The sequence below is a fragment of the Microcaecilia unicolor genome, chromosome 6 (assembly GCF_901765095.1).
Source record: "Microcaecilia unicolor chromosome 6, aMicUni1.1, whole genome shotgun sequence".
NCBI lineage: Eukaryota > Metazoa > Chordata > Amphibia > Gymnophiona > Siphonopidae > Microcaecilia > Microcaecilia unicolor.
In genome coordinates, this window is record NC_044036.1 from 273854782 (window position 1) to 273868299 (window position 13518).

Sequence of the window (13518 nt, forward strand, 5' to 3'; positions counted from 1 at the left end):
CATTCAAATATTTGTCTACATATCTTGTCAAACACATATGTTCCCAGGATTGTGAGTCCTTCAGACTTTAGAGAGATCAGATGCAGCAAATTCATAGGCTTCAGTGTCCCTGTTATTTTAAGGAGATTGCAGCACACATCCATAGGATTATGCATATCCAAAACTTTAAGGAGATCACAGCACACTTCCATTGGAATTGTTGGGCCCCAAGCACTTAGAGGGACAACACAAACAGAGCTGTCAGGAAGATTATACTTATCAGGAAATGGATAATAAAAATTATGGATATCTAAGTTTGATATATAACACATTAGAAAACTTCATTCTAAAAATTCACATGAGGGTTGTTCTCTTTTTCCTAAGATACACCAGGTGAGAGACAGAGGATACAATTTTTTAAATCCTAAACCTAGGTGAATCAAGCCCATTTCCTGTGCTGTATTATTATGCTCTCTTCTATTGTCCCATATTGACTACTGCAATATTGTCTATTCTGGCCTTTCCAAAGACACTCTCAAATGGCTTCAGTCTAAAATACAAGTATTCATCTGCTTGCTCACGCACACACACAGATGAATCACATTTCCCCCTTTTGGCCCACCACCACTGGCTCCCAATCCCATTTCATATTCAATTCAAGATTCTTACTCTAACCCACAAGAGTTTATACTCTGGAAACCCTTCCTATCTCTCTGCTCTTATCTCACCTTTCATTCCCTCCAGGCCACTCCACTCCACTTTGACACCCTGATTGACTCTTCCCTCTGTTCACTGTTCCTGTCTGGAATCAACTCTTCATTTTTGTTTTGCTCCACCCCTTCCCTCTGGAATGCCCTTCCTGTCAACCTGTATTGTACACTGCTTTGTTTTGTTTTTTTAATTGTTGGCCCCTTAATCTTTAAATAGTATATGAATGTACATTTAACAACTCATTTCCATGGAAAAAGAGGAAATTCAAACACCTAGTATAATTTTGTTATGCAGAGCAATTAATGTGCTTTATATAATTCAGAAAATGTGTGTATTTATCATAGAGGATTTCTGAAAGATGAGTGGGTAGGGACCACGTCACCTTACAGACAGCAAAATGCTACCCTAAAAAATGCAGTGTAGTGTTAGACAAAAATCCATCAAAATTCAATATTTTGTATGATTTTGCAGAGAAATGCCCAGTATTCTGCTCTTTCAAAACTGACCAGTTTTTGATGCTATTTTTTTTTATCAACTTCCACTCTGGAAATGAAAAAGAAAACATCTTTTGAGTCATTATAGGTACCAATCTGGGTATTTGACTGCTGGTGTGCTCTCAGGACTATTTTTAGGATAGGCCAAGAAGGGTGCCAATTGACAAGAAGCATCAATGGGAGCCCTGAGCACATGGCAACACTCAGCCGCATGCTGACCTGATCCAATGCAACCCAAACCCTCTTTCTAGAATGGCGGGAGGGAGGCTGCCTGCTCCTGGAGGATGGGTGATCACAGCCCCCTGCCCAAGAGCTACCCAGGAAGGATATGAGTTCAGAAAGAGAGAATAATTGATAACTAACTTTATCAATTTGAACATCAAGGTTTTTGATTGTCTCACCAATCCTGCCAGCTGTTTGCATGAATCCTACTTAAACTTTCATTCCTTAATTTCCATGCAACAGATTGCACTGTATGTGTTGGATGGATCAAGGTGTAGATTAAGACAGTAGACACATTGATAGGACTAGAAGCACTGTACATATTTCTGGTGGTAATAGAAAACATTTTCTAGGATAGCAGAGCCTGTCTTGATTTTACCTGTTATATTCATGGACTTGTAGATCCAGTGTTTATTAGTACTGAGGTACAATGGATGAGGACTTGTTCGGCCTACCCAAAAAGTATAGTGTCAACTGATGATCTAAATGGAGGCAATAACGCTCTTCAACAAGTTGTCTGTCTGGCAGTCGGTCGTTCAGTCTATCTGATACAGGTATATAGGATAGATAGACCTTCATTATAGACATGTACACACTGCTTTCACTTCATTTGTGGTTTTCATAGCATTTAAAAAAAATAAAAATTGCTTCATTTCCATTTTAACCCACATATTTGTGAATAGTACACACTAAGGGGGGAAGTTATGTGTTAACCCCAGTTATTAGTAACTAGATCTCCTTGCATAAAATGTGACCTGTGCTAAAATAGTACAAATTAGGGGTAAAAATAACACATCTTAACAGTAGCCCGCATTGATAACTACACTGTTAAAATGAATGAATGACACAGTTCCTGTTGGCAATGTTTCTTGTTTCATTTTGAAATGACAGATCCTGTTTCATTTCGTTCTTCGTGTCATTTTTATCCCTGTTCCTCTCTGAAATTATTATTCTTAGCCAACCTAAGCAACAGGAGGTGTTTCCTTACCTCGTTGGTACAGAAGTGTTTTTAGTTATGGGAAATCCTTTCCTTAAGAGTGAGCAGTGACGATAACCTTAGAGTATATCTGAAGGACCATATGAAGGCAACTGTGAGATAGTGTGCATGAAAACTGTTCCCTTCAGAGCAGGTGAAATTATGTGCAGACTTCCATATTTTTAGCAGGATTAAAGAGGAATTTCCAGGGCAGTCTTTAGGTTTGAAGAGGGTGGCAATCAAATCTCACAGATTGATTTTCAAATTCATGGGTACTGTTCAGACTCATCCAGCCCATTTCCATGGAATTAAATGCTACATGTCAAAATATCAGAGAATCATCTGTTAGGTAACGTCCTACCTAGTAGCTACTGTCGTAGTCTCATCCAAAATGAGGAAATCAAAGCCTTCTAATTCTGAAACCAACCAAAAGCTAATTTTTGGCATTTTTGAAACAGCAGCTGAATAGATCTGGCCTGCAGCAAGCCCCCGCTCAGCTAAACCCAACCAGATGTGCTGTACTCTAGAACAAAAGGCAATGTTTGCCCTTCATTGCAGGAGCAGGCAAAGGACATCTTGGTAGTAAGATCTGCCAGCAGCCTACATGATTAAGTTGCCTGAATTATTGGCATTAAAGATTACAGAACAAACAATGAATGTGATTAACAAAGGTTGCACTAAAACAAAAGCAAAGAATTATGTCTCCAGTGGGTAATTATAACAGGGAACCTGTTCATAAACTTAATAGGTTCCTCCCAGAATGCTGATATTTACAAAACATTTTTCTTGTCATTTCTCATTTGGAAAAAAAAATGTTTTCCTAGGCCACAGAAAAAGAGTAAGGTGTGCAGCAAATACACCTTGTTGCAAAAATAGTTCTTGTCCTTCTGATGGAATTTTTCATTTTAAAAAACATTTCTTTTGAATCTCTCTGTGTGGAATCTGAATTCTTTTGAGTGATTTCTCTTTTGATGCTAGTGTAGACAAAAAGACATGTAAAAAGCAGTAAGGGGTAATTTGTAAAGCCTTTTCTGCATCTATGCTTACATGCAGAAAATGGCTCTTCCAGAACTGTACATATTTAAAAAGAGGTGCACTGAATTTTAAGAGGCTAGATGATCCCTGTAGGCATTCTCTGGGGTGGGGGTGGTGTAAATGCATACTCATGCATGTGCAAGTGTATTTTATAGAATAGGGCAATTGTATCCCAGCTCCACCCAAGCCTACCCTTCTCCACCCCACAGGAAATGCCTACAGGTTTCATCTACCCTCATAAAATTCAGTGCAGCTCCAAGCACTGCCAATGTTGGCTGCACATCTCTTTCAGAGAGATTCCTTAGGTATCTTTTCACCACCTGAGGAACTAGGATGCACCAGGACATGGCCTAATGTCTGAGCTCAGGAAAGGCCCCACTCACCACTCACAGATGCCCTACAGTCATGACCTGGGAGAAGGGAGTGATACAGGAGTATGTAGTCATATGTGCTCCCCCCCTTCCCTGTGGATCCCGGTAGTAGCTTCCATACCTTATCTTACACCTGTGTAAGGTGTTGGACTGGCCAGCCTAAGTTCAACTGCTATTGCTGGCTGTGGCAGGGCATACGACATTCCCTGTCACCTCTTTCTAGCTTCTGGAGGCATGGCAAATGGTTTGTGGTGTTGCCTGGGATCCTGGGGTGAATTGTGGCAGGGGGAGAGGCACCGGCAGGCTTGGCATCCATTTCAGGGGAGAGGGGTTCTTCTGCCTAGAGCCTGGGGGGGGGGGGTTCTTCCCCCTCCAGGGGTCCATCTCCTCCTCCTCTATGGCCACCTACTGGGTGTGATCCTGTTGTGGGGTGAGGGCACCTCCCACTGCCCAGGGTCCAAGACCACTTCCTCCCAGGTCCTCTCATCAGAAGCTGGTCCTGGACAGGCTGGGTGGTAGCTGAAGTGTGACCTGTGTGTTGAAAAGGTTTGCAATTGAGGTCAACATATCCTACATGGCTTGCATAGTGATGTACTTGTCTGTCAGTAGGCAGGGACAGGGACAACTGGGGGTGGTTGGTTGTTACCTGGGGAACATCTCTGATCTGTAACACCAATGAGATGACATAGCAGGGAACCCCAGAGACAATGATATGATAACTGTCTGTTTCCTGAAAGGCTTGTGTCCCTGGTTGAGCAGGCACTGGCTAGGATGTAGTATGCCACTGTTGCATGGATGAGGCCATTGCTACAGTTCTTGTCAGGAATGTGGGGGGGGGGGGGGTGCATCTCCATACCTATGTGGCCCACAGCTGGCTGGAAGATGGTAGGAGTCCCTGTTTGATCATCCCATTCTTTTGGCAACCTCTACTGGAACCCCCATGAGAAAGGTAATTTATATACTGCAAGGTGGTAATCCTAAGTTTGGGGCCTTCAATGATGCCTGTGTCTGAGCATCAACCTGTGACTCATGGCCATGATCTTAGAGGGAGGGGGACCAGGGACGGAGGAGTATGCATAGGTGGTACTTTCCCTAAGGAGGGGATTGTGATCAACTATCATGTAGAGGTTTCATGAGCACTCAGCTTTGGGCTTGACTGATGTTTCACATGGCAGCATATCTAACTTTGCACCTCACAATAGTATATACATTCTGTGTGGGTTGTGGCCCATGCAAGGCAATCCATTTGTGTGGCAACTTGAGCTCTCCACAGACCTGTGTGGTCAGTGTACTGTCCTCCTTGAACACTCCTTTGACAGGTACATAACATTGGCAGGCCGCAACCCCCTCACCCCCTTTCTCACCTTACACTTATAACAGGTACAGACCAGGCATGAAACACATTTTCTTTCTGGGAAAATTTGGCCACAGCTTTATTGAAACATATTAAAACAATCCCTAGAAAGCACCCGAGCCTTGGGTTTGATGTTGCAGATGCTTCTGCTCTCGACCATGCCTTTTCCAGCTAGGTAGCCTGCATCGCCATCCTGCGTGGCGGCCAGCCATGACTCCACCCCCAGGGTGACTGAGCATCTGTCTGCTTGGGACTGCGCCCTCGACCAGTATTTCACCTGCCATGTATAGCTAGTGAAGTTATTAGGCCTGTCCCCAGTGAGTGTCCCTGTCGCTTGCCTGAAGAGACCGAGCTTCCTTTCGCCTGTTGTTCCCGCACCTCCAAGAATTCCCAGGCTTGGGTGCCTCTGCCACAACCCAGGAAACCTGAGAAGCAAGGTCCTCCAAGTCCCCCCCCTTCCCCAGTCCTTGTTTAACAAAGTCTCTCAAGGGCCTCCTGGAAGTCATTAAGTAGGAGGTAGTCCGCTACTTCCGAAAGATGGATGGCGTCTGAGAGGAAGTAGCCGGGAAGGAGAGGGGAAGCCCAATGGTGCCAGATCTTCATTCTGCTGAGTTGCTCAGTCCACAGACCAATGTGGCGATTGACCTTGATTACACCTCTGAACCACAACTGGGAAGCGGTTCAGTGCCATCTGGGGATGATGTCCGACCAGAGGATAGTGGTCCCGGGCAGACGCGCAGACAGTTCAAAGAGATCTTGCTTTGCCATGGTAATAAGGTGGTTGCATGGGGCGCATCCGACATCGTCATCCCCCCCCCCCCCGGTGAATGAGCAGAACGTCTGGCTGGGGTGTGGTGTCCAGCAACCGAAGGACAGAAGGCGGCACCATGTCATACCAGGAATCCCGATCCATGTAATCATCACACCTCTACTGTCCAAACCAAGGTGTAGGCCAGGGCTTCGAGCTGTCAAACGCTTGTAAGCATTGGCAATGTAGGAGTGTCCGATGATCCACACCACCTGAGGCCGCAGGTGACCTGTAAAAGGAAGGGAGTGGTTAACTGTGTTGCGTATGGCGCCCAGCCGGTGATGGTCGGATATAGAGGTGTGGTATGCTGCGGATTTCCAACGGCCCAGTTGTTTGATCGCATAGGAGGAGAGGCCATGCTGGAATGCCGCAGTAGCTGCTCCTATGCGGAAAGAATGAGTCCCAAAGTTGGCTGGGCACTGACCAGTTTCCTGGAGAGCTTGTCAGAAGACAGCCGTAAACTGGAATCGGGTGAGGGGGCTGGCATCCTGATGGAGCAAGAGGGGCAGACCCGCTAGTGGTCTAACCTTTAGGTAAACAGAGAGGTTGGCCAACAGGTAGGTCTGTAAATCAGGGACACCATGCATGATAATGGTGTGCCCCTTACCCGCTTGGTCCGTCTTAGACCTAGTGACTCGCAGGCGGAGTAGCTCCCATGTTATGGAGACGTCATCCAGCTGTAGTCCTCTGATCAGGTTGGTCTTGGATTGCACAGTAAGTTTGTAAAGCAGCGTAGAAGATCAACGAGAATGTGTAGTCCTCCGATTGCCGCGCCCATCCTTTTAATAGTGTCCTGATCAAGAAGCTTGTGCGAGGATTGCCCCATCCGAGTAGTTTGGCGAAGAAGGCGAAGCCAGTGATGCGTGAGATGACCGCTGTCCTGGGGATGTCGTCCTCAAAAGCGTCGGTGATGTAACAAGCAATGAGGTGTTCAGGAAAAGGTCCGCCTCTCCATCCATGGTGTTGGAGGCATTTGCAGATTTGGTAAAAGGCAGTGCGGTAGGTGCGCAGAGTGGAAACTGCTAAGGAGTCGGTGGCGAGTAGGTGCACGGTGCTGCTCCTAGATGCCATAAGTGTTCTGGTACTGGAGTTGGTTCCTTGTCTGCCAAGGGGGCAAGCTGTTGAAAGAGTGAAAATTGAAAGCGTGAGAGAGCATCAGCTATACGGTTGTCTACTCCAGGTACATGTTTTGCCTGTGCTGTCAGATTAATTTGCAAGCAATGGAGCACAAAATGTCTGAGAAGTTCTGCAGCGTGTGGGTAGTGTGCTGTTTGTTTGTTTATGATCTCTACCACCGCTGCATTGTCCAACCAAAGGACTACACTTCTATTGGCCAGCTCAGAGCCTCAGACATGAACTGCTGTGACAATGGGGAATAGTTCAAGGAAAGTGATGTTCTTGGTGAGGCCCATATAATACACCAGCTCCAAATTGTCTCTTCACTTATATTGTGTGCTTCCAACCAGTGACTATATATTGTTATCTTCCTTCAGATGAACTTAAAGAACCTCAGCAGTGCTCATTACTGTTATTTATCAAGTAATGTTAGCATCCAATACTTCATCGGCTCTTCCGATTATCTCCTCCTCTCTAGTCTTTATTTAAACATTTACTTCAATTAATGTAACTTTAAATAACCATACTCATGGATTGTGTCTGGCTTAGGGGTAGGAGCGTCCGACACGCATGTTTCGCCCTCCCTCGGGCTGTCTCAAGGACATTCCCCTAATAAGAAAAATACAGATTTTACTTTTTATCCATATTTAGGGAACTTTCTGGGTATGCTTACTTAAGTAACCCCATCTAGTGCCCACCAAATCAGTAGTATCTAACTTACCCTTAGCCGTATCTAGCTCCAGCTCTGCTGCTATTCACAAGGGTAACCCCTAGGCAAAGATGGTGACGGCGTGTTTTTTAAACCTATTACTCCTATTTAAACCTTTTTAAACCTTTACTCATTCGATGACGTTAACGGACCCCCAGGCTTCCATTGGTTACCAAGAATCTCGTGTTCATATCAAGGAAGCCCATTCCAACCCCCCTGGTATCACTGTTTGGAGAGTATAAATGTACCATTGCTCTCTATAATTTAGCAATTTATTTATAGAGCCCCCTTCACTGCCCATTCTTATCTGCTCCACTATCCTCCATTTCATGTCTTCTACCCTATATTGTTTATACAACCAGTGATCTACTAACGGGGCTTGGGTGTTCATTGATGTAATCCGAGATTTATGTTCCATAAGGCGCACTTTGACCGGGCGAGTACTTCTCCCAACATAAATTAATTTGCATGGATATTCAATTATGTAGATCACATTTTTGGTGTCACAATCAGTATGTTCTCTTGCTCTCAATGCTCTCCCTTTGTTAGGTACTTCCCATACTTCTCCTACTATTGGTAGCTTACACCATTGGCATCTCCCACATGTGCGGCGGTCTCCTTGAGTCCTTCTTATATATGGCTTATGGAACTTATTAGGAGTTAAATGTTCTCCCTCTGTTTTCCCTCTCATAAATGATATTATAGGATACTCTTCAAATCTTGGATATAAATGGATCATGTGCCAATGGGTCCTTATAGATTGTACCAATTTTTTACTAATTTCCGTATAAGGGAGGACACATGTTAATCTATTCTGATCCTCTTCTGTACCCTCATGGTACCCTCCTGGTAGATGTTCTTTTAACAGAAGTGAGTGCTGCGCAAAACGTGCCCACAATTATGCTTTTCTCACAGCTGATCCTGGATACCCTCTAGAACAGAATCTAAATTCTAAGTCTCTTGCTTGATCTTTGAACGCTTCCAGAGATGAACATACTCGTCTAGCTCTTAGAAACTGACTCACTGGGAGATTATATTTTAAATGGTAAGGGTGGTAACTTCCAAATTGTAACAATGTGTTCCTATTGACTGGTTTACGATACATAGTAGTAGATATTTTCTCCCCCTCCTTGTATATCCATAGGTCTAAGAATTCAATTGTCTCTCTACTAACTGACTTAGTAAATGTAATGTTCGGATCCAGTGTGTTAAGCCAGTCCACAAATTCATTTAGGAGAACTTCAGATTCTGTCCATAAAAAGAATATATCATCTAGAAACCGTTTCCAAAATGGAACATTCCTAAATTTTTCCAAGGGGTATATCTGTGTGGTTTCCAGTCGGGCTATATATAAGATGGCTACAGATGGGGCTAGTGTGGCCCCCATTGCCACCCCCTAAATTTGAAGATAAAATCTATCCTGCACCTCGCCGGCCTTACTTGTGGCGTAGGGGTTAGGGCTGTGTGCTCTCACAGCGGGTACACAGCCCTAACCTCTGCTGTGGGTATTTCTGGTTACTGTTAATAATTAACCTGCCATAGGTGTGTGTGTGTGACATGCTGTCCACTTTTCTATTGGTCACAGGAAGGTGCTGTCCAAATCCCTTTTCCTCCCCCCCCCCCCCTTCCTTTCCATGTCATCTCATTGGTTTGGGGTTGGCTGCAACACATTCTAGGTCGATATTGGGGTTGTGGGCACACTGTAACGAGGGTATCTGCTTACTCAGGCCTTGATCCAGGACAGAGCTGTTATATAGTAACACACAGTTATAAGGGTTATATGTCAGTGGTACTTATGTCGGGTCCTGAGGTGCTCCCTCATATAAGGCAGAAAAATGACACTGCAAAAAGTGGCTCAATGGCTGTAAAATACTTTATAAATTAAGAGAATCCTTCAGAAACCTGTTGGACCTCATGTCCCAGGTTCTCAACTGGTATTAGACGAGCCGTTGACTTGTTTCTATCATAGGGATTTTTAAACTCTTCTTTTTAATGTTTTTTTAGTGCTCAATGTGAAGTTTTTAAATATAGCAATTCTGACTGCAACCAATTCAAATATAGGAAAGCGCCAAAACAATGAAATGCAACACTTAGCTTAAGTCCTACGGTGCCACCGTTTCACCGTTCCGTGGCTTCTTCAGGGACTGGTGTTGCAACTACTTAAAGTTCTGCTTTCCGATTTCAATGTAAAAGATAAGATTCAGTCATAAAAGTGCATTTCCAAACAATATTCTAAAATTACATGCCTTTAAACACCGGTCTGCATACTTTCTTGTTGAAAATCCTCTAACAAAATGGCGCTGACGCGTCACAAGCCAAATGAGCCCTAAATATAGAACATCAACATCAGCTGTTCAATGACTCAGAGGTGAGCTGATCATTATGGCATAGTGGTGGAAAATTAGATTTGGACATAGCTACTAACTTAATAAAACGCATGCCACTCTATTTTGTTGTTGAAGCCCTTCAGTTCAAGTGATTTGTTTAAAAGTCCACTTCGCTTCCTTCCTCTGAGCAATAGTTTTCTTTTACCACCTCGCTGATTCTTTTGCACCCTGTCAAGAACACATTTCAAGTCCTCAAATTTATGATCGAATGCAATGCAGTGTTCCACTAAGGGTTCCTTGGTATTACGTCTGCCAATATTCAATCTATGCTCTAAAATTCTGATCTTTAAGGCTCTGGTTGTCATGCCTACATAAAGTTTATGGCATGGGCATTGGATCACATAAACGACATATTCTGTTCTACAATTCGAAAAATGAAACAGAGGATAATGTTTTCCATTTAGATGGTCTTTAAACTCCTTCGTTTCCAAAGTGATCTTACAAATTTGACAAGTGCCACATTTGTAGTGGCCCACAATTCTTTTCTTGATGTTCTTATCATATGGAAGAGCTGTGGGACTTAATTCCTCTTTAAGGGTCCTTCCTCTTGTGAAGGCTATACGTAAATGCGAGTTGGCGAACATGGGATTTGATTGTATAATTTCCCAACGTCTTTTTATGAGCTTAGAAATCACCAGACTCGCAGACGTGTATTTCATAATCATCGTGCACAAATTCTCATCTTTCTCCCTGTTGTAAGCACCTTCCAATAACAATTCCCTGTTGTTAAATTTTGCCCGCTTATAAGCTCTCTTAATAGTTGGTCTTGAATACCCTCTTTGTAAGAGTTTCTTTGACAAATTCTTGGCTTGATATTTATATGAATCATTGTCTGAGCAAATCCTTCTAATTCTTAACATTTGCGACAGTGGTAAGCTGTTTTTTAAGTGCGCAGGATGACAACTCGTGTTACGTAGGAAAGTGTTCCTATCCGTGGATTTTTCAAAAACTCTTGTGTGGCAGCATGCATTCTGGATTACTATATCAAAATCAAGAAAATGAATCGATGTTTTTGATGACTGATAAGTAAATTGAATACGATCATCACAACTATTGAGCCAATCAACGAACATAGACAATTCGCTGGACGTCCCCTTCCAAAGCATGAAACAATCATCTATATATCTCCACCATTTATGGATCTTCTGAATAAAAAGTGAATTCTCAAGCCATTCCTTTTCAAATGTGTTCATAAAAAGGTTAGCAATGAATGGGGCATATGTCGCGCCCATCGCAACCCCACTGATCTGCAAATAATAGGTGTTATTAAAAAGAAAGAAATTCTCCGTGATGGCAAGTTTCGTCAATTTCATAAGGAAATCAGTAGGAATAAAATGTGGTTTTTCCCTCATCTCTAGAACTTCATTCACTACTCTTAAGTGCTTCATCTTGAGGTATCAAAGTGTAAAGTGAACCTACATCCAGCGTGACCATGGTGAAATCTTCACTGTTCCAATCAATTTGTTCTATCTTGTTCAAAAATTGAGTAGTGTCTTTAATATAAGATGGTCCTTTCTGGACTTCTGGTTTGAGAAAGGCATCTATGAATATAGAGAGGGGTTCCAATACTGACTCTCTGGACGATAATATCGGCCTTCCTGGTGGTTTCTCAGCATTTTAATGTATTTTAGGGAGAAAATACATTATAGGTGTCACTGGATCAAATTTGTCAAGAAATGTTTTGTCTGTTGTGGTGATATAACCCTCTCGAAGACCTTTGTTCGTAATTTTCCGTATCACTGATTGTAATCTTTTGGTTGGATCAAGGCTGAGTCTCTTGTATGAATTTTTATCTTTCAACTGATGTAACCCTTCCTGTATATAGTCTTCCACGTTCTATATAATTATTGCTCCGCCCTTATCTGCCTTTTTGATGAGGATATTATGGTCATTTCTGAAATTCACAAGTGCCTTATGTTCAGAATACGTGAGATTGTATAATTGTGTTTTAAATTGAAAATTTTTCTTCATTTTTTCAATATCTTTAAGCAAAAGATCCTTAAACGTTGTAATAACTGGATCTATTTGCTCAGTTGGAATCCATGTTGATCTCAGTTTGATGATGGTCCTATCATCATGTGTGGATCCAGGGCCAAAGAACGCCCGTAACTGTAACTTCCTTAAAAAATTTTCTAAGTCCACATTGAACTGAAACTCATCAAAGGGTAGAGTGGGCATGAACGAAAGACCTTTACTCAATACGCTTTCCTCTTCTGGGGTTAGAATCTTATCCGATAAATTTATCACCACTGATTGTCCGTCCTTTGAGACCTCGTCCAGGGTCTGCTTCGTTGGTTGTTCCTTCACCTTCTGCTCCCCCTTCCCCTTGCTCTTCTTGCCCTAAAAAATTATTTCTATTGCTGTAATCAGGGGAGCCTTCACTACTAGTCGAGGAAGATAAATCGTTAGAATTCTCTGAGTCCTTAACTTCATGTTGTTTCTGCTTATCTTGTTGTCCTAACCAGAGATAAAGTTTATTGTTACAGTAATCCTTCTCATCTCTGATGTATTTCTTCATTTTAGACTTTTTAATTGTATCTTTGAACTTCTCCATATTATCTTTGACTTCTTGATGTTTCCTATTGAAATCTTCTAACAAATATTTCTCTTTGATAAGTTGTATGTTATGTAAATCCTCCTTCAAAGAGTTCGATGATACATTACTTTTTTCAATAATAAGGAGCATCAGGTCGAAGGAGCATTTGTTCAATATTTTGTTCCATTTCTCAACAAACAAATCAGCATCTAAGAAATTCTGGGGTGCTTTATTAATCCGTAACCCTCTTGGAATTCTTTCTTTCTTACAATACTCAATCAAGATGCCACTATTCATTTCAATTTTAATGATGTTCTTAAATTTATTTGATATCAGTCCAACTACTATTCTCTGTCGATCCCTGTGGCTCTATCTTGAACTCAGAGGGAGCACTAAGTAGCTCGTTGGCTTGTTGTGAGGAAAAACTAAAAGTTGTATTCCTTGCGTTATTAGCCATACTGCTATAAATGTGATGCACACTCAAAAAACTTTTGCAGTATAACCAGTGTCAGTAGTAAAGTAAACTAATACAAGGCAGAAAAATGACACTGCAAAAAGTGGCTCAATGGCTATAAAATAATTTATAAATGAAGAGAATCCCTCAGAAACCTGTCGGACCTCACGTCCCAGGTTCTCAACTGGTATTAGATGATCCGTTGACTTGTTTCTATCATAGGGATTTTTAAACTCTTCTTTTTAATGTTTTTTTAGTGCTCAATGTGAAGTTTTTAAATATAGCAATTCTGACTGCAACCAATTCAAATATAGGAAAGCACCAAAACAATGAAATGCAACACTTAGCTTAAGTCCTACGGTGCCA